The sequence below is a fragment of the Suncus etruscus genome, chromosome 9, assembly GCF_024139225.1.
Source record: "Suncus etruscus isolate mSunEtr1 chromosome 9, mSunEtr1.pri.cur, whole genome shotgun sequence".
In the NCBI taxonomy this organism is placed as follows: domain Eukaryota; kingdom Metazoa; phylum Chordata; class Mammalia; order Eulipotyphla; family Soricidae; genus Suncus; species Suncus etruscus.
In genome coordinates this window covers 16,539,858-16,558,502 of record NC_064856.1, presented here as the reverse complement: position 1 = coordinate 16,558,502, position 18,645 = coordinate 16,539,858, and the positions used below count along the sequence as shown (strand labels likewise).

General features: G+C 54.1%; 1 protein-coding gene across 2 annotated transcripts in view; it reads left to right on the top strand.

Annotated features, from left to right (window-relative positions):
• The first annotated feature begins 1,343 nt into the window (after positions 1–1,343).
• Positions 1,344–18,645, top strand: part of DLGAP4 (DLG associated protein 4) — a 225,283-nt gene continuing 207,981 nt past the window's right edge. For both annotated transcript variants that reach the window (XM_049779145.1, XM_049779147.1), the window contains exon 1: positions 1,344–1,405. The gene's annotated coding sequence lies outside the window, so the exon portion shown is untranslated. The remainder of the gene's footprint in view (positions 1,406–18,645) is intronic.

The window sequence follows — 18,645 nt, the reverse complement described above, 5'->3', positions numbered from 1 at the left end:
CTTCGTGACTGCCTGCCTGACATAGAGGCCAGAGTCCACAATGACACACAAACCTAGACCAGTCTTGGGGAGTGGTGATGGGAAGCATAGGATGACTGGGAGGGGGCATAAGTAGTTGGAATCAGCATTGACTATCCCAGGCCCTGAGGGTAAGTAGGAAAAAGTTGGTGGGATACTGAAGGCTTGGAGGAGGCCTACCCGCAGCACAAAGACTTCCACTGGTGGAGATTTCTGGGTTGGGGACATGGACCAGCCAAGCAGTTAGGGGTGGGGGATGTGGCCAGAAAGGGGTTGTGTGGAGACTCGCATGCCACCCTGTCTCTATTGGCATTCATTGGCATACTTAGAAGATGACTGTAAATGGGAACCGGGGAGGGTTTTTATTTGTTTGTTTTTTGTTTGGGGGCCACACCAGGAGGCTCTCAGAGGCTACTCCTGGCAAGCGCGGGGACCCTATGGGATGCCGAGTAGAGTATGGAACCTGGGTCCGCCCTACCTGCTGTACTATCACTTCGGCCCAGAGGGTGCATATTTGACGCCTTTTTTGACACCTACTGATGCCAATGCCTGCGAGGAGCTTCATTCCATTCATTCATTCCTACTCTGCTTTCTGCAACCCAGTTTGGGCCCAGTATCCAGGGCTGCCCCCGCTTGACAGGTGGAGAAAGGTGGTGTGAATCCAGGAGGGGCTGTTTCTTGGATAGAATTCACATCCAGGTCAGGTACCCCGCTCGAGTCCATCGCACACCGGGATCGTCTTTAACCCCCGCGCTGCCTGCCACCAGGCATAGGGGAGAGGGCGCCGCAGTAAACGGGCCGCCTGGGGGGCACACGCTCCCCAGAGGCAGGGATTCAGGTTCGGAACCCGTGGCCTCCAGTTTTGAGTGCTGATCACCCGCACCCCACCCCACACAGCCCGGTCCGATCTCGGCCTGGGTGGGTCTCGGTCCCCTCCTCTCCGGGGTCACACTCCGCGGCCGGAGAGGGGCGCCCCCCCCCGAGCCCCCAGCCCTGGGCTGTGTGACCTTGTGCCAGGAGCCTGCTCTCTCTGGGCGGCCGATCGCGGATCTCCAAGCGCCCTTCGGCGGAGCGCGCGTCACGGCGGGCCGCGGGGCGTGGGTGGCCGGTGGGGTGGGCCGGGCTCGGGTGCCCCCACCCCCACGGACCGGCGCCGGATCCGCGCCTGGTTTTGGGCTCAGCCGGGCCCCCTCCCCCGCGCTCTCCCCGCCCCCGCCCCCTCCCCGCTCCCGGGGAACCGGGGCGCGCGGCTCCTCCTCCCGCAGCCGCATCTGGGGCGCCGCGCCGGCCGGAGGAGAGCATGGGGCGCCCGCGGGCCGGGGCCGGGGCCGGGGCCTAAGCGCGGAGGCGGCGGCGCAGCGAGGGGCCGGAGGAGCGCCGGGCGCAGGTGAGGCGCGGGGGCGGCACGCGGCTGCTGCCCCCCATCCCCTGCCCCGGCAGACCCCCAGCCCCAAGCCGGGGGGCGGTGCTGGCCTTGCGGTGGGAAGCCCCTTTTCTGGGTGCGGGCGAGCCTCCCGACCCAGGGCGATCTCCGCGGGCCCCGAGCTGGGAGACGGGGTCGGGGGTGGGCGAGGACGCCGTGGGGACTGGCCCCCCAGTCCGGGGCTGGGCTCGAACCCCATTCTTCCTGGCCAGCCCGGTTCCCACGTTGGGCTGTCGGCGCCGGGACGACCCCGCCGCCTCCAGCGCCACCCCCAAGGTGTCCGGGGTCCCGGCACAGCCCTGCGTGCGCTGCCCACCGGAGCGAGGAGAAAGGAGGAGGGGGCAGTGGCCGGCATTCCTCCATGCACCCCGCTGCCCAGCGCGCTCGCCCCGCCGGAGCCGGGTGCGGATCTGGCCTCTGGGGAGGGGGCCGGGGGCGACCCGCCAGCCCGGCACGGCACCCCCTTTCTGTCTCCCGGGTGCATCCCCGGAGGGGCCCCGCCGCCCGCCCGCCCGCCCGGGCACCTGGGCTGGGGGACCGAGCGCACGCTCACATGGCTCCGGGGGGCCCCCACGTGCGCAGAGCGGGTTCGCCTGGCAGCGGCCGCGGCAGGTGCACCAGGTGGCGGGGGAGGCTGGCCGGTGCGGATGTGCCAGCCCGCGGGCTGCCGACGGCGGCTCCGGCCCCTCGGCCAGCCCCTCGCTCCCGTCCCCCCGCCGCGCCCACCGCCCGCCGCCCCGCGCCCGCTCCCCTCGCCCGCTCCAGGCTGGCACCGCGCGTTGCTCCAGCCCGGCTCCCCCGTCCCCCCGCGCAGCGCCGCACCGTCTCCCCTGCTTCCTCCCGCCCTCCCTGCCGCCCCCCGCATGCTTCCACTGCTGATGTGGGGGGCGAGAAGCACCCACGGGCAGGGGGTTCCGTGTCCGGGGAAGGCCAGTGGCGGGGGTGGTGGTGGACGGGAAGTCCACCGGAGGGCAGCGCCCATGGGGAGCGGGTTCCTGCAGCCCTCCCTCCCCCTCCCCCTCCCTCTCCTGAGGGTGGGAATGACAGGGAGCTCGAGAGGGGTGCAGTCCCCCCCCCCGGGCCCCTCGCAGCCCCCCCACCCCGTGGCCCTGGCTGCCCCTCTCTCTCTCGGCCTGGCGCTCAGATGGCCTGGGGACGGTGGGATCAGGCTGTGCCTGGATCGTTTCCGGAGTCGCCCTGTTTCTGCCCCACTGTGGGGCCCATGAGCCCCAGAAGCTGGGCCAGGCTCCCCACGGACAGCAGGGCTGGGTGGGGCCGCCGAGCCAGCTGTTGGGTGACAGACACCTGGCAGCCACCGCTGCTGAAGGCTGGAGCTGTGCACGTGGGCAGGCGTGTGTGCGTGTGTGCGCGCGGGGGAAAGGGGTGGGGGGCACCCAAGCAGGGACACCAGAACCCCCTGTCCTCCTGGGAGCTGAGAGACATGGCTCAGCCTCTGGGAACGTGCCAAGGAGCAGCTGAGATGGGGCTGTGGCCTCTTCCCACATTCGTTCAGCAGTGGCCAGGTTAGACCTGTGCTGGGCTCTGGGACAGGGGGAGCACTGCTGTGTCCGCCTTAAGGAGCCCCTGTTTCAGAGGAGCCGTTCAGTGCTGGGCCCTGGGGATGGAGCACAGGCTGAAGAGGACTAGGGCCAGAGCTTAGGGCCTTTTGGGCCCCGCTTGAGATGGAGTCGCAGATTTGCGGGCAGCGCCCAGAACGCAGGCTGCCAGGCCTCCGAGCTGGGGTTTCTGAAGGGAGGCCATACACCCCCTGGATATGACGCTACAGACTCGGTACTTTGGAGTCTTCAGGAGACTCGGTGACGTACTGGCTATTGCGGGTGGGACTCACTGGTATCTCCTTCGGCTCTCTTGTGGTTTATGGGCCACTGACTTCATAGTTGCTTCCAGGGGACAGGGACACTGACGAATCAGGCTGGGCACTTGGTGTGACCAGAAGCAGGTGGCCTCAGCCCTCCAATACATCTGCAACCAAGAGATTCATTCATTCGAAGGTGGCAGGATCTGACTACAGTGCCTCTGCGCACTTCCATGTAGGCATTTGATTGTGGGCTGCCAGTCTCTCTCTACAAGCACACAGTAGGTGCTCAATGCCTGGCTCCTAGGACAAAGCCTGGTTTCCCACAGCCACATCTTGCATGTCCACACACACTCACACACCCTTGATCCCAGTCCCTGTGGCCTCTTTTATGCCCAGGGCTGGCCATGTTCCTGGGTCTCTCCTGCCTCAGTACCTTTGCACCTGTCACTTCTGCTTGAACTTCCCTTTCTCCTCCACTGCCTACAGACCTGCCTAACTTCCTCAGTGCCTCAGTTTAGGTGTCACTTTCAGAGCCGGCTTTCCCTGAAGTCTGGGTTCCTTTGGGTGCCTGTTAACCCTTTTCTTCCTGGTGTCTATGGGATCCCCTGTGAGATCTTTGAGCAGAGATAGGACTGGGATTGGATAGGTGCCTATTCTTTGGGGCATGACTGTGATGGCCTGTGAGTCCTTCCATTCTCAAGTCAATTCCTTTGCTCCTGTACCCTGGTTTATTAGATCACCTCTCTTTTTCTTTTCCTGGGCCACTGACTTGCTCATGCCTCCATTCTCAGGGCCTCCAGAGCTTCCAATGGCCTGTTCAGCACGTCCCCTGTGCCAGGCATGGGGATACAGAGTCAAGCCCTGAGGACTGGTCATCCTATATCCCCTCCCCAAGCTGAACTGGAGGCTGAGGACACTGTTGTAGACTTGCAGGAAGGTTGGCCTGGGGTCTGTGGTGGGTTTTAGCAGATGGGACAGACAGAGAATGGGAGAAAGGAAGTATAGTGGTGGCCGAGGGCACTACATGGGTCAAGGCACAGGGGCAGCCAAGTAAGCTGAGACAGTGGATGGAGATCACAGGACCCTCCAGGGAGTGTCGCCATTTCCCTGGGCCATCAGAGGGCAGGTCATGGGTTCAGGCCTGCAGGTGGTTGATGTCCAGACAGTCAGCTAGTCCCTTGCTACTTTGCTGTGTGCACTGAGCTGGGGCAAGTCCCCTTGGGTCACCCTGCGAAGAGAAGGCTCAGACCTGGTGATTGTCCCCTTCTCCGTGTATTCATGCCCCTAGTGGGGACCTCTGGCCCCTCATTTCTGGGCGACTATCCTGGCTCATGGGGCTTATTTGGTTCTGGGGGCGCTGGAGGGGAACACATCCTCATGCTGTTGGGTCCCCTGGGCACCAGTGAGCAGTTTCTTCTCTCAGATGGCCCTTAGGTTGATGGGAGTGCAGGAGGGAGAGAGATCCCCCCTTTATGCAGAGCCCTTCTGGAGCCTTTAGAGGAGAGGCATGCTGTGTGTTGGGGCCAGGTCCTCCCCTATCTTCATCTCATCACACACTTGAGGGGCCCTTCCAGACTCACAGGACAAGCTTCTTGTGGTCAGTGGGGGCCGCCTTTGCTGCTCCTATGGCCTCTGCACTTTTTCTCCTCGTGATTGTCCCAAGCCAGCCCAGAGCCTTTGAGGTATTCATAGCTCTCCAGAGTTTGTAGGATACACGCTCTTCATATCCTGCCACCCACTATATGGGGAGGAATGAGCAGAGATGTGCCCACTAGATAGGTGAGAACACTGAGGCTCAAGGTCATGCAGAGGTGGGGGCGGGTCCCCAGACCAGGAGCCCCATGGCACTGGGTCCCAGGGTTGGCAGGCAGCATGTAAGGGGCCTCTCTGCCCCCCCACACACACCTCATTTCCTGAGCTGAGGCACCCAGCTCCAAGCCCTCTGTGCTGGGTTTCGCAATGCCACCTCCTCCCCACCGAGCTGTGCTGTCTGACGTGGCCTTTTCAAAAACCCAAAATGAATGGAAGCAAATTTTGTTTGGAGAATTTCGCTACTCCCTTCAGCAGGGCTGGTTGCAAAACCAGGCTTGGGGATTGTTGCTGCTGCAGCTACAGCTGATGAGGATGAGGATGACGGGCCGTTGGCTGATGCCCCATTCCCAGGCACCAACCCCAGTTCTAAGCACCTTGGGCCAGCATCTCCCCAAGTCCCGCCTCACACTAGCGTCATTGTCCTCTTCTGGCAAATAAGGAGAGCAAGCCACAGAGTTTTAGTAAATTGTGTAACTCTCTCTCTGTCTCTCTCTCTCTCTGTCTTATCTGTCTGTCTCTCTCTGTCTCTCTCTGTCTCTTTCTCTGTCTCTCTCTCCCCCTCTCTCTCTGTCTCTGTCTCTCCCCCTTTCTCTCCCCCCTCTCCCCCCCCCCCCGGCTGTTGACGTTTCAATAGCCAGGGGTTGTGTTTTTGGTTGCAATGCTCACACACTTGTTTGTGCTACCTGCTGAGACTGCATTCTTTTAGGGGTGCTCCTCAAATAGACTTGTTTATGGTATGTGAGAGACGGCAGCACACTTGATTGTGGCTGGGGATCCTCCACTGCCGTGCCACCAGGAGTCCCTCTTGGCATGTGGGCTAGTGCCTCAATGGAGCTGGAGGCCTCACAGCTGAAGACAGATGCTCTGCCACTGTGTTGTGCCCAAGTCCCTGCTCTCTTGGCCCCATGGTCTAGAGATTCTGCTCAACAGAAGCCAAGGGAAAGGGTCTGGAGGGGGCAGGACAACAGACCCACCTCACTGATCCAGCTCCCGCCTGGCAACACCTAAACACACTCATGGGACAGAGCTCAGGACCTGCTGTGAGGATCCTCCAGTGCTCCCCCAAGAAACTTACCTGGCAGCTGGGGGTCAGGAGGAGGCTGCCTCCCACCTCCATGCTCTGAGCAAACATTCCATCCTGGGAGCCACACATGTCAGGCTGACTTTGAGTCCCACAAAGGATGAGGAGTGACCGTGACTGGCAGGACAGAGGTTGGTCCTGGTTCTGGAGAACGTCTCCTAAAGGGGCAGCGTGTCCTTTGGTACTCAGGGTTCATGTGCAGATCGCCCAGAAGGTGGGTGGACTCTGCATTGATTGGAGTAATGGGGCAGGTGACCCAGTGTATAAATAGAGTCCAGGTCTGCTTAGTGAGCACCTGCTGTTTACTGCACAGGCACGCGGTGCCACAGCCTGGAGCTGGGAACCACACCCGGAGGAGGGAGGTGTTCATGACTGCGCAGGGAGCAGCTCTGAGCTCTGAATGCTGAGGTTGGGGGTGCAAAGAGCTCATTCCTCATTCCTTGGGGCACTGTGAGTCTAGGCGGCTGGAGTGAGAGCTGGAAGCTTCTTTTCTCTAGACTGTCCCTTCTTTGGGCTACCTGGTGTCTGTCTTTTGTGTCAGGGGCTTGAGCTTTGGTTCTTGAGTGATACCAGCTGCTTTTTCATAGGTGAACTGGGAGGTGCTTCCCTCTAGGAGTGTGCTGGATCAGGGACCCTCCTTTTCATCTGCAGACCCTCTGCCTGACTCCATCCCCCCAGTCCCCACTCGAGGCGGGAAGCCTTTCCATCTGCCCACTGCAGGCTGACTCTGCGCTGTGACGCAGCAGCCAAGGACTCTGGAGCGCAGCTTGGAAACGGGAATTGGGGTTTGCTAAGACGGAGGGGTGGGGGAGAAACGGCCCTTCCCACCACCCCCAGCTGCCTGCCTGCCTCTTTCTTTCCTTGGCTGCTGCCGCCAGGCCCCAGTTTCTCTGCAACTCTGCCAGGTCTACTTTGGGAGTGGGAGGCTTGGACTGCAGGCTGCGCTGAATGAGGCCCAAGTTCAAGTGCCCACCCACCCACCGAGGGGCCTGGCTGTGTGTCAGGTCACTTACCAGTTTGGGCTTGGTTTTCAGGGCTACAGGGCATGGAGGAAGGCCCAGTCTCTGAGGAGACCACCTGTTCCTGGGGAGGGGCTCCTGGCTAGACTCGCCTGTTCTTGGGTGGGAAGTCAGGGTGATCATCCAAGGCCAGTGGACTGGAAGAGCCCTGTGATGCTGTAATCAATCCGACCTGAGGTCGTATGGGTAGCAGGTGAAAGAGCAAAGAGGGTACCAGGATCTGTGATTTGGGTTCAGGGGCAATGAGGCATTAGTGGGTTGACCCCCTTATACCCTTATCTGGGTCTTAGTTTCTCGGTCCACATGGTGGGGAGAAGAGGTGGTTTCTCGGTCTGTTTCGGCTCCACCCGACCCTGCTGGGGATTGTCTGAGCTTTATGTCACAGCAACAGCCAGAGGTGTGGGAGACCTCACCTTCTGCGACCTGCCACCTCTGGGTGGCAGAGATTTCCTGGAGGACCAGCCGTTCGTGTGCAGTCCTTCCAGGAATGGCAGGTCAAAGGCAGGCACCTGTGGGCCAGCCACACTGCCTACCAGGCACCAAGTTATATGAAGGGCCAGTTTGACATAACTGTAGGTCCTATGGGCCTGCTGCTGGCCAGTAGGTGGGTGGACACAGATACCAGACACATGTGTGCCCACCTCCCCAATCTCCTTCCCTGTTTCTTGTAGCCATTCATTCAGCAAATATTCATTAATATTCCCAGACAGGTGCTGAGCAGGTGTCAGACACTCTCTCATTCCTGAATTGGGGGTCCAGAATCTTGTGGGGAGGGGAGGGTCTGGGACTTCACCTCTCAGAGGAAATGCCACTCACCTCAGTGACAGGTGGTGCTGTCAGGGTCCAGACCTAGTATGGGAAGTCAAGGAGCGCTGCCTAAAGGAGGTGGCCCTAGAGCTGAAATTGAGTGAGGAGAAATGACCAATTGAGTGGCAGGACTGGGTGAAAAGACCTGGGATTGGGGCTGAACTGGCTCTAAGCTTCGAGAACCTGGGAAGAGTGAGAAGGGCACTGGTGAAAGGAGAAATCAGGGTTTAGTGGACCAGGGTTTGGTGGACCAACATTGGGCGTACTTCCTGTTGGGAAGAGACTCAGAGAGGTTTGAACTGGCTCTGGGGTTCAACCTCTAGAGGGGTTCTACCCAGAAGGAGTCACTGGCTGCCACTGAGCCCTACCTGAGCAGCTTGCCTGATGTCCTGCATCAGGTCAAAGTGGCCCTGGGCCTCCTCTACCTCTCTCTCTCTCTTGTAGCCTCCACTCACCTGCACAAGGTGTTTTGAATGGAAAGAATCTGGGGCATCCTAAACGGTTCTAGAGCAGAGCAGACCATGCACTTTCCTACAGGCATGCCCCGGGCCTTCCAGGAGCCAACTGGTCTCTGCAGGCCAGTGCCAATTCTCCTGAGCTGTCTATAGAACAGAAGCAGAGAGACTGGTCCCTGCCTACATGGGGCCACAGCCCTGGGGCTTCTAGGAGTCATTTGTCAAGTTGGGCTGAGTAAATGACAAAGATAGACCTGGAAGTGTGCAGGAAGGCTGCCTGGACCCTTCAGAACAATCTGGCTTCTTTCTCATGAAACTTTCTGCTTCTGCCTCCAAATTTCTCCAGTTGTTCAGAAACCCAGCTGCAGATACCTCCAGGGCCCAGAACCCAGAGCAGTGCACTGCACATTCCTGAACCTCCTCCTGTGCCCTCATAACCTCACTTGAGCTCAGCCGAAGGGCAAGACTCTTAGAGCACAGTGGGGTCTCATCGGGCCACCTGGGTCATTCCTATGCCCTCTTCTCCCCATAGTGCATGCTTGCCCCTGACCAGACTCCGGCCTGGCCTTGGGAGCTCTGTTTAGCTTCTGCTTCCCCTCCAAGTTGATGTTTCTGGAGGCCCAGCTGGTGCCTGGCATGGAGTGAGCTGGGGAGCCCCGCCATCTCCTCTCCCACCTCAAAGTTAGACCCCAAGCAGCCACTTCAGACACAACTCAGCCTGCATCTCCCCTAGATGCCCCGCCAGCCCCTGGAGTGGGCACAGTGGTGCCCGTATCTTTTGCTTAGCTTCCTATCAGAGTCCCCAGGAAAGAAACTCTCGCCTTAACCCTTGACCTAGTTTTGTGTCTTATTTCTGACTGCCACCTGGCCCATACTTAACTAGTTTTAGTACTGACTGGTGGAGGGTGAAACCTGCCCCATCCCATCCCCCATTCCCATCCCAAGGCTGCAGTGAGCATCTCACAGAGTGACCACAGAGCCCTGGTCTTCAGTGGGGTGCATGGCGGCTCTATGGGGTACCAACTCTTTCACATCTGTTTGTGGTATCTGCAAACAGCCCTCATCACTCTTAGCCACCCAAAAACATGAGTAGTGTAGACTTTCATATTAAGCCTCACTCAGTGCCTCTTCAGAGAGCCCAGTTTAGATGCCTCAGCAAAGGGGGCAGGCAGAGGGGATGCCCTTTGTCCTGAGGGGCCTGAGCTAGAACTTGACCTCTGTTGAAGGCATTACCTGTCCCTCCCGGGTGAGGTAATGCAGCACAGAGAGAGCAGCTGCAGAGCCAGAGTCAGAACCTTATATGGGTGTGGGCCCCAACTCTGACCATTGCCCTGTCTTACCTGAGATCCGAGAGAGTATCTCCCTGCTGAGGGGCTGCCGTGCCTTTTGGAAATGAGGGGTGAAGGGTTGAAGAATGGGGATGTAGCTCATCAGTAAAGTACTTGCCTTATATGTGTGAGGCCCTGATGGGTTAAAGTTCTGATATGGAGGGGGGGAGGGGAGGGGAACTAAGTATAAAGACCTAACTAAGCTAGGAATATTTTGTGTTTAGTTTTTAGCTGAAAGATCAAAATAGAGTGAAAAGTGGTCCCATCATGCCCAGGGTCCTGGGAACATTTTTCTGTTTGTTTTGTTTTCATGGAGCCACAGTGGGCAGTGCTGGGAGGCTCTCAGAGGTCTCGTCCAACATTACTCAGGGGACCCAGGGTGCAGCGGAGGGAGCCCAGGCCTTCTGCATGCAGTCTATGCAGCCCATTGAGCCATCTCCCAAGCCACTGCCTCGCCACAGGCTTGCCTGGCCAAGCTAGGCCCCCAGAGGAGAGAGAAGCTGATGCTGAAGGCTGAGTCGGGCCCAGATCCTGTGTGTAGCTAGAGCTCAAGAGAGGGAGGTGCCAGCACCCCCTGAGCTCCAAACCCCATTCCCCTGCCTCCTCACACTTCAGCTTAGCTCATGGGAGATCAGCTGGGAATACACAGAAGGATAGGCTCATTTCCCAATAGTGTCCACCAGTGTCTTGTTTAAGGCTCTCCCTGGAGAGAAGGAATCTCCAGCCTCTTGGCTGTTTTACTCTGAAGGGTCCAGGAAGATCCTCACAGAGATGGAAAGAATTTTAATAGCTGAGGAGTCAGCAAGAACTCTGGAAAGCCCAGGATGTTGGGGACGCAACATGACTACCTCCCCACTCTCTGATTACCCCCAGAGCCCTATGGGACTTCGTGGTGTTGCCTTTGTACCATGTTTATCAAGGCAGACCTTCTCATTCCAGTCTACTCTAGAGGTCCCCCTTGTTTAGGTACCTCCCCCAGACCTTCCTCTTAATCACCCTTCCCCAACTCTGCCTTTGCTTCTCAACTCCCCCACACTCTGCTTCCATGTCCCCTCCCCCAGGCCTCACTCTGTCCCTTCCTCTGCTGGCCTGGTTTACAGTGACCCACATTCAAGGCCCCACATTCAAGGCGCAGGTCTGGTGTGTGTGTGTGTGTGTGTGTGTGTCTTTGGAGTGTGTGTGTGGTGTGTGTGTGTGTGTGTGTGTGTGTGTGTGTGTGTGTGTGTGTGTGTGTGGTGGGGACAGGAATAACATCAGGTAGTTCAAGGCGCAGGTCTGGGGTGTGTGTGGGGGGTGTGGGTGTGTGTGGGGGGTGTGTGTGTGTGGGGGGTGGGGACAGGAATAACATCAGGTAGTGGGGACCCCCTACCGGGCTCACTCAGGCCCGGCCCGACCCCAGACCTAGTGGTGGACAGCGGTATTCTCCCAAGGCTTCAGGTCTGCATGGCCCCTGCTGGGTCCATTTCCTACCAACATGCCTGATGTCAGGAAGCAGACACATGGATCAGCAGGACACTCCTGTGGAATCCAGCGCCCTTGTGCTGGTTGGGTTCTGAGGTTCTGGCTGCCAACGGCTGCTCCTAGGGACCACTAGAAGAAGGAGGTCACTGGAAAACCCTGCTTGTCACTGTTGATTGTGGAAGGTCCACCCCCTGGATGCTGCCCAGGATCCCTCTCTGAGTGTCTGTGAAGGTGTGAGCTACTGGCCATGCAAAACCCAGGACTGGGTGAAGACCCAGCTACTGGGGACAGAGAGTGGGACGCTGAGCCTTGAGAACAAGGCTGGGGGTATAGTCCCCATTTTCCCCTGTGCCGAGGCCTGGACAGCTGGGAGAGTATTCTCAGCTGGACAGTGCCAGGCCTGGGGTGAGTGTGGAGGGGCGGCCCCTGCACCACTCTCCCTGGGGCTGGCTCAGGCTCCCGCAGCAGATGCGGGAGTCAGAAATAGCTCACACGTGCTCCGCACTGGAAAGCTGCTCCCCCGCCTCGGTGCGTTTCATCGGCACCGAGGCAAGGACAGTGGGTACCGTGCGGTGACCTTCTCCCTCCAGTTATTAATACACTACCCACTGGGGCTGCCCGCATCTCTGAGAGAGTGGGCGACAGGGCTTGAGAAGGGGGCTGCCGGGGTCCTCCTCCCAGACCAGAGAAACTAGAAAGCCACACCTGCTCACCAGAACCCTATCCAGCTAGATAAGGCCCCAACTGCCGCTGTGAGGGTGAATATTGTGGCACTCCACCTTCATGCCCTGGCAGATAGAGTGCTCATTCTTTTCTTTTTCTTTTCCTTTTTTATTCTTTATTTTGTTTGTTTGTTTGTTTGTTTTTTGACACACAGGCACACAATGAGGGATCATGAGTGCCGTGTATTAATAAATGGAATAGACAGTCTACTTTATGAGTCTTAACTGACCGAAAGAATGACTGGGTCAGAGCAACAGTACAGCAGGTAGGGCACTTGCCTTGCATATTACTGACCTGTGTCTCCTCGCCCTCGCCCCATTTGTCCCCATCCCACCAGGAATGATCCCTAAGCAAAGATCCAGTAGTAAGTTCTGAGCACTGTCAGGTATGCCCCCACCCCCACCCCCCCAAAAAAGAAAGACTCATGTGGATGAAATACTATGATATTTCAAGAACCACACACCTGGAGTTTAGCATTTCCTTAAATGGGTTGTCTACCCATCTACCTATCTTAGGTGAGTGAGGTATGTAGATGATGATGGAGTTGCCCAAGTGGGATCATATTAATCCTGTTCATCTAGGACTGTCTTGCTAGCACCCTCGTCTGAGTTTCTTACTCCAAGTATTATATTTCACTTTTTTTTTCTTTTTTTTTTGGTTTTTGGGCCACACCCGGCAGTGCTCAGGGGTTACTCCTGGCTGTCTGCTCAGAAATAGCTCCTGGCAGGCACGGGGGACCATATGGGACACCGAGATTCGAACCAACCACCTTTGGTCCTGGGTCGGCTGCTTGCAAGGCAAACGCCGCTGTGCTATCTCACCGGGCCCATATTTCACTTTTTTTTGTTTGGTTTTGGTTTTGGTTTTTGGGTCACACCCGGAGGCACTCAGGGGTTCCTTCTGGCTCTACGCTCAGAAATCGCTGCCGGCAGGCTCAGGGGACCATATGGGATGCCGGGATTTGAACCACTGACCTTCTGCATGCAAGGCAAACACCTTACCTCCATGCTATCTCTCCGGCCCCATATTTCAAATTTTTTTGTACTCAGGTGTGATGTTATTTTTGTTTGTTTGTTTTGGTTTTGGGGTCACACACAGCACCACTCAGGAGTTACTTCTGGTTCTGCACTCAGAAATCACTCCTGGCAGGATCAGACCATATGGGATGCCGGGATTCAAACCGGGTTCGTCTTGTGTTGGCCATATACAAGGCAAATGTCTTAGCGCTGTGCTATCGCTCTGGTCCAAGATGTGATATGTTTTGGGATGCACAGATCTTAAACATATGGCATAACTTATATTGTATATATTTGTGTATCTCTCATGTGTTTCATATAAAGTACATGGGTATACTTATGGCTTATGTATCTATGTATACACAAATACACTCACAAATCCTGGTAACACCATTGAGATCAAAAAATCTATTTTCAATGGTCTTTGGTGATTCTGCCATGTCTTTTCTCTTTTAATTGCCCTCCCTGCACCCCTGGAGTTGAACCTAGGTCAGTACTCTTGACTTTTAAAGCCATAGCTGAGTTTTTGGGGTTTAATTTGGAGAAGGGCTTTTGGTGACACCCGATGACATTCAGGGTTTACTCCTGGCTATGCACTCAGAAATCGCTCCTGGCTTGGGGGACCATATGGGACGCTGGGGGATCGAACCTCGGTCTGTCCTAGGTCAGTTGCATGCAAGGCAAATGTCCTACCACTGCACCACAGCTCAGGCCCCTTAGCTGAGTTTTCCTGTTGAGAACCTTCATACAAATAGAATTATGCAGGATATCTCTTGTGCCTAGCCTCTTTTGCTCGTCATCTTTCTGTGGGATTTAGCCATCTAACTGTGGATTGTTTGATTTCATTCTGTTACATCTGCCTGGTATTCCACTGAGTGAATATTTCACACTTCATTCTGTTGTTTTTGTTTTGTTTGGAAGCACACTTGCTGGTGCTCAGGGAGAACTCTTGGCTCAGTGCTCTAGGGGGATTTGCTCTAGGGGTCAATCCCAGAAGTTCTGGGGGACCACATACAGTACCGTGGAAGGGTCTGTGTTCCAGCCCTTGTGCCCCTTCCCCAGCCCATGTCTTCTACTGTGGATAGAAACTTAGATGCATAGATGGTGCTGCTCTGAACTTTCTCACGCATCTTTTGGAAAACTTAGAAGTTATTTCTCTTGACTCTGTACCCAGGTTTGTAGTTTCTGGGTCACGGACGATGAATATGTTTAACTGGAGTGGATTCTGCCAAACATTCTTTCGGAGTGGTTGTGCTCATTTGCACCCCGCTCCCGGCAGCGTGGGCATTTATTTCAGCTGCTCCATGTTCTCAACGACACGCTGACACAGCTCTTCTTGGGGAGCTGCTGGGAATCTGCTCTCGAGTCAGACCATCTCACACTGGCCCTGTGCTGGGGGCATTCTGGTTACTGTCAGGATTTACAGAATCTTTTATTTATTTGTTTTGATTTGGTATGCCTGTGGTCTACTCTTTGTTGAGTTTGCTTCAGTGGTTACTCGAGGCTGCTTGGCACCAGGGATTGAACCGGCACCCACACGCATGTGTAAAATAAGTCTTCAGCCCACTGAGCTCTCTCAGGGCCCATTATAGTTGTAAATTATTATTTTTCAGTTTTTGTTTTTGGACCACACTCAGCAATGCTTGGGGATTATTCCTGGCAGGCTCAGGGAACCATATGTAGAGTCTGGTATCAAACCTGACTGGGTCCAGCCACATGCAAGGTAAACACTCTACCTGCTGTTCTATTGCTCTAGCCCCTGCCTTATTACTATTTTGTTGTTGTTGTTGTTGTTGATTTTGGGACCACATCTGACTGCACTCAGGGGTTACTCCTGGCTCTGTGCTCAGAAATCACTCCTGGTAGGTTCAGGGAACCATATGGGATGCCGGGGATCTAACCCAGGTCAGTCCCAGGTCAGCAGCATGCTGTGCTATCACTCCGGCCCCCTATAACTATTATTTTTAATGGAAAAAAAAAACAGGGACTGGAAATGTAGTTTAGTGGTTAGACATAAGCCTGGCATGTATAAGGCCCTGGGTTCTATCCCATCTCCTCATATCACCCTGCCTCCCTTCACCAGCACCACTGATCATGACCCTGGTGTCCTCACACACACACACACACACACACACACACACACACACACACACACACACACAGAGCAACTACTACTTAAAAAAATATAAAGTAATGAGGGGCTGGAGTGTTGGCGCAGGGCATAAGACGTCAGCCTTACGTGCATCAGCCTAAGTTTACGGACTGCAGTTCGATCCCCTGGCGTCCCATATTGTCCCCCAAGCCAGGAGTGATTTATGAGCATATAGCCAGGAGTAACCCCTGAGCGTCATCGGGTGTGGCCCAAAACCCAAAAAAAATTATATATATATATATATATATATAGAGAGAGAGAGAGAGAGAGAGAGAGAGAGAGAGAGAGAGAAGAGAGTAAAGCAACCAAATACCCTTCAGTAGATGAATAGAAAAACTATGATAATATGTTTAATGGAATATTATTTAGCCATAAAATGAAATGAGCTTGAGCTTTCAACTTGCCAAAAACAACGTGGAGAACTTCAACACAATTACCAAGTGGAAGACGACAGCCTGAAAAGATCACATAGTGTGTGATTCCAACTATATGACATTTTGGAAAAGGCAAAAGTATCAAGACGGTAGAGAGATGAGTGGTTGCCAGGGATCTGGGGCGGGTGTGGGAATAAGCAAGCAGGTGGAGCACGGGCACTCTTGATGTGCTGACACTTCCTGGGACTTTTCAACACAGTGACCACAGGTCCCAGGACCTGATCACTCAGAGGCTTATGGGAGCCCCATCCTCAGGCACTATACAGCCCCCAGGACTGCCCTAATGCAAACCAGGAGCTTTTGCTCATGCTCATGGATCACTGTGGGTCCCTCCTTGGTAACCAAGACACCTTACTAATGCGCCATGCTAATCATAAGGGAGGAGGGAGTTAATCATGAGTGGGGAGAAGGGACTGGGGGAGCTCCGAGTCTCTGCTCAATTTTCCTGAAAACCTAAAATGACTTGGAAAACAAGGTCGACTCATTGAAAGATAAGAATTAAAATGTGGGGCTGGCAAGGTGGCACTAGAGGTAATGTGTCTGCCTTGCAAGCACCAGCCAAGGAAGGTTCTATCCCCCGGTGTCCCATATGGTCCCCCCAAGCCAGGGGCAATTTCTAAGCACTTAGCTAGGAGTAACCCCTGAGCACCAAATGAGTGTGGCCCCCCCAAAAAAAAAGAATTAAAATGTATGAAGCCAGAGCAATAGTACAGAGGGTAGGATGCTTGCTGACCCCAACTCAATCCCCAGCACCCCTGTGGTTCCCCAAGCTCTTCCAGGGGTAATCCCTAAGTGCAGAGCCAGGAGTGTGACCTGAACACCACCAGGGCAAACAAACAAAAGCAGAACTATTCAAGGAGAAGGGCAACAGAATAGGTTACAGGGATGTTGAGGTGCCTTTAGGGATCTTTTCTTTTTTTGAGGTTGGGGTTCCTTTAGACACTTATGCATTTTACTCTTGCCCCCCTTTCTCCCTCACCTTCGGGTGGAGGTACCTCATCCCTAGTTGTTACTTAAAACTCTTTTTTTTTTTTGGTTTCTGAGTCACACCTGGCAGCACTCGGGGGTTACTCCTGGCTCTATGCTCAGAAATTGCTCCTGGCAGGCTCGGGGGATCATATGGGATGCTGGGATTTGAACCTCTGTCCTTGTACATGCAAGGCAAACGTCCTGCCTCCATGCTATCTCCACCCCATCATTTTTTTTCCTGCTTGGGCCACATCTGGTGATGCTCAGGGGTTATTCCTGGCTATGCACTTGGGGGAACCATATGGGGCACCGGGGATCCTAGGTTAGCGTGTGCAAGGCAAATGCCCTACCACTTGAGCCATTGCTCCAGCTCTTTAAACTCTTCTTAAACATGATGTTTAATAGCTCCCTAAAGGGAGGTTGTTGATTTAAATTCTGATGATGAAATCAGAGTCTTTGTGTTGGGAGGGGAAAAATGGAGATTGATGAGGTGATGAATTGCAGTTTATGGGCGTTGTATTTTAGGAGAAATGATTTAGAATGATAGCATCTTCCTTGGTACCAGTGAAGCCCAGAATCTCAGTACAGTTATCTTCAAATGACAGAATGAGGTGTGTTTACATTCTGGAAATAAACTATTATGGATTTTAGAACAGATAAGACAGAATGTTTTAAGACTAAAATAACTTTAGAACCTCTCAATTGAATGAACCAATCGAGTATTCTAATTTAACTTGTTTTCCCTAGAGTAGCTTTGATTTATTTTTCTTCTAAACTTTGCTTTTATTGAGGTACAATTGACATACTATAAATCATGCATATTTCAAGTGCTTGTTTGACCCTTTGTTTGTTTGTTTGTTAGTTTGGGGGCCATATTCAGCCCTGCTCACTCTTAACTCTGTACTCCTGAGAGAATTAGCCTGGGAGGGACTCAGGATTATAGTGGTGCCTTGGATTGAACCTGGATCAACCACATGCAAGCCAAACTCCCTACCAGCTATACTATCACTCTGGACCCTCAATTGAATAATTCTCTAATGAGGGTTTGGGGTCCTCAAACTTTTTAAACAGGGGGCCAGTTCACTGTCCCTCAGACCATTGGAGGGTCTGACTATAGTAAAAACAAAACTTATGAACAAATTCTTATGTACGCTGCATATATCTTATTTTGCAATGAAGAAACAAAACAGATACAAATACAATATGTGGCCCGCAGGCCATAGTTTGAGGACCACTGGTAGAGCGATAATACAGTAGGTAGGCCACTTTCCTTACTTGTGGCAGACACAGGTTTGATTCTCTAGATCCCATATGACCTTCTGAACACCAACAGGAGTAATTTCTGAGTACAGAGCCAGGAGTCACTCCTGAATATCACCAGTGTGACCTCAAAACAAAACCAAAAAAAAAAAAAAAAAAAAGATAGTCCTTTGACAAGTGTATACAACCAGGAAGCCACAACACCATAACAATAGTAAATGTGCCCTTCACCTCCCAAAGCTCCCTTGTGTAAGTAAGGGAAGTGTAGTAAGTGAAGACCCACATCCTTACTCCCACTTTGCTGCTTCTCCAGCCTCTTTCTGCCCTCTCTGCTCTTGCCCATTCTCACTCCTCAGCAGTCACTTGTGTTTTCTAGAATTATGCATAATCTCTTTTTTATTTTGCTTCTTTAACTATGCATGATTACTTGAAGATTCACCCATGTGGTAGCAAGTATCATTGGTTCATTTTTTTTATGGTTACTTATTTCATAGTAATTGGATCAATCACTTTACTTGTTGGTATACTTGTGGGCTTGTCTTTTGGTTTGTTGTTGTTCTTGTTTGTTTTTGGGCCACACCCAGTGATACTCAGGGATTATTTGAGGCTCTGCACTCAGGAATCACTTTTGGTGGTGTTTGGGGAACCATATGGATGTCAGAGATTGGACTTAGGTCAACTGCGTACAAGGCAAATGCACTACCCATTGTGCTATGCTTCCACCTATTGTGGGTTTGATGTTATCACTTTGGGTCTATGATGAACCAAGGTCCTACGACTGTGTACAAGTCTTTCAGCATATGCCCTAATTTCTTTTGGGTTAATATCTAGGATAAAGGACTTGACAGTAAGCAAAGTGTTGAACTAT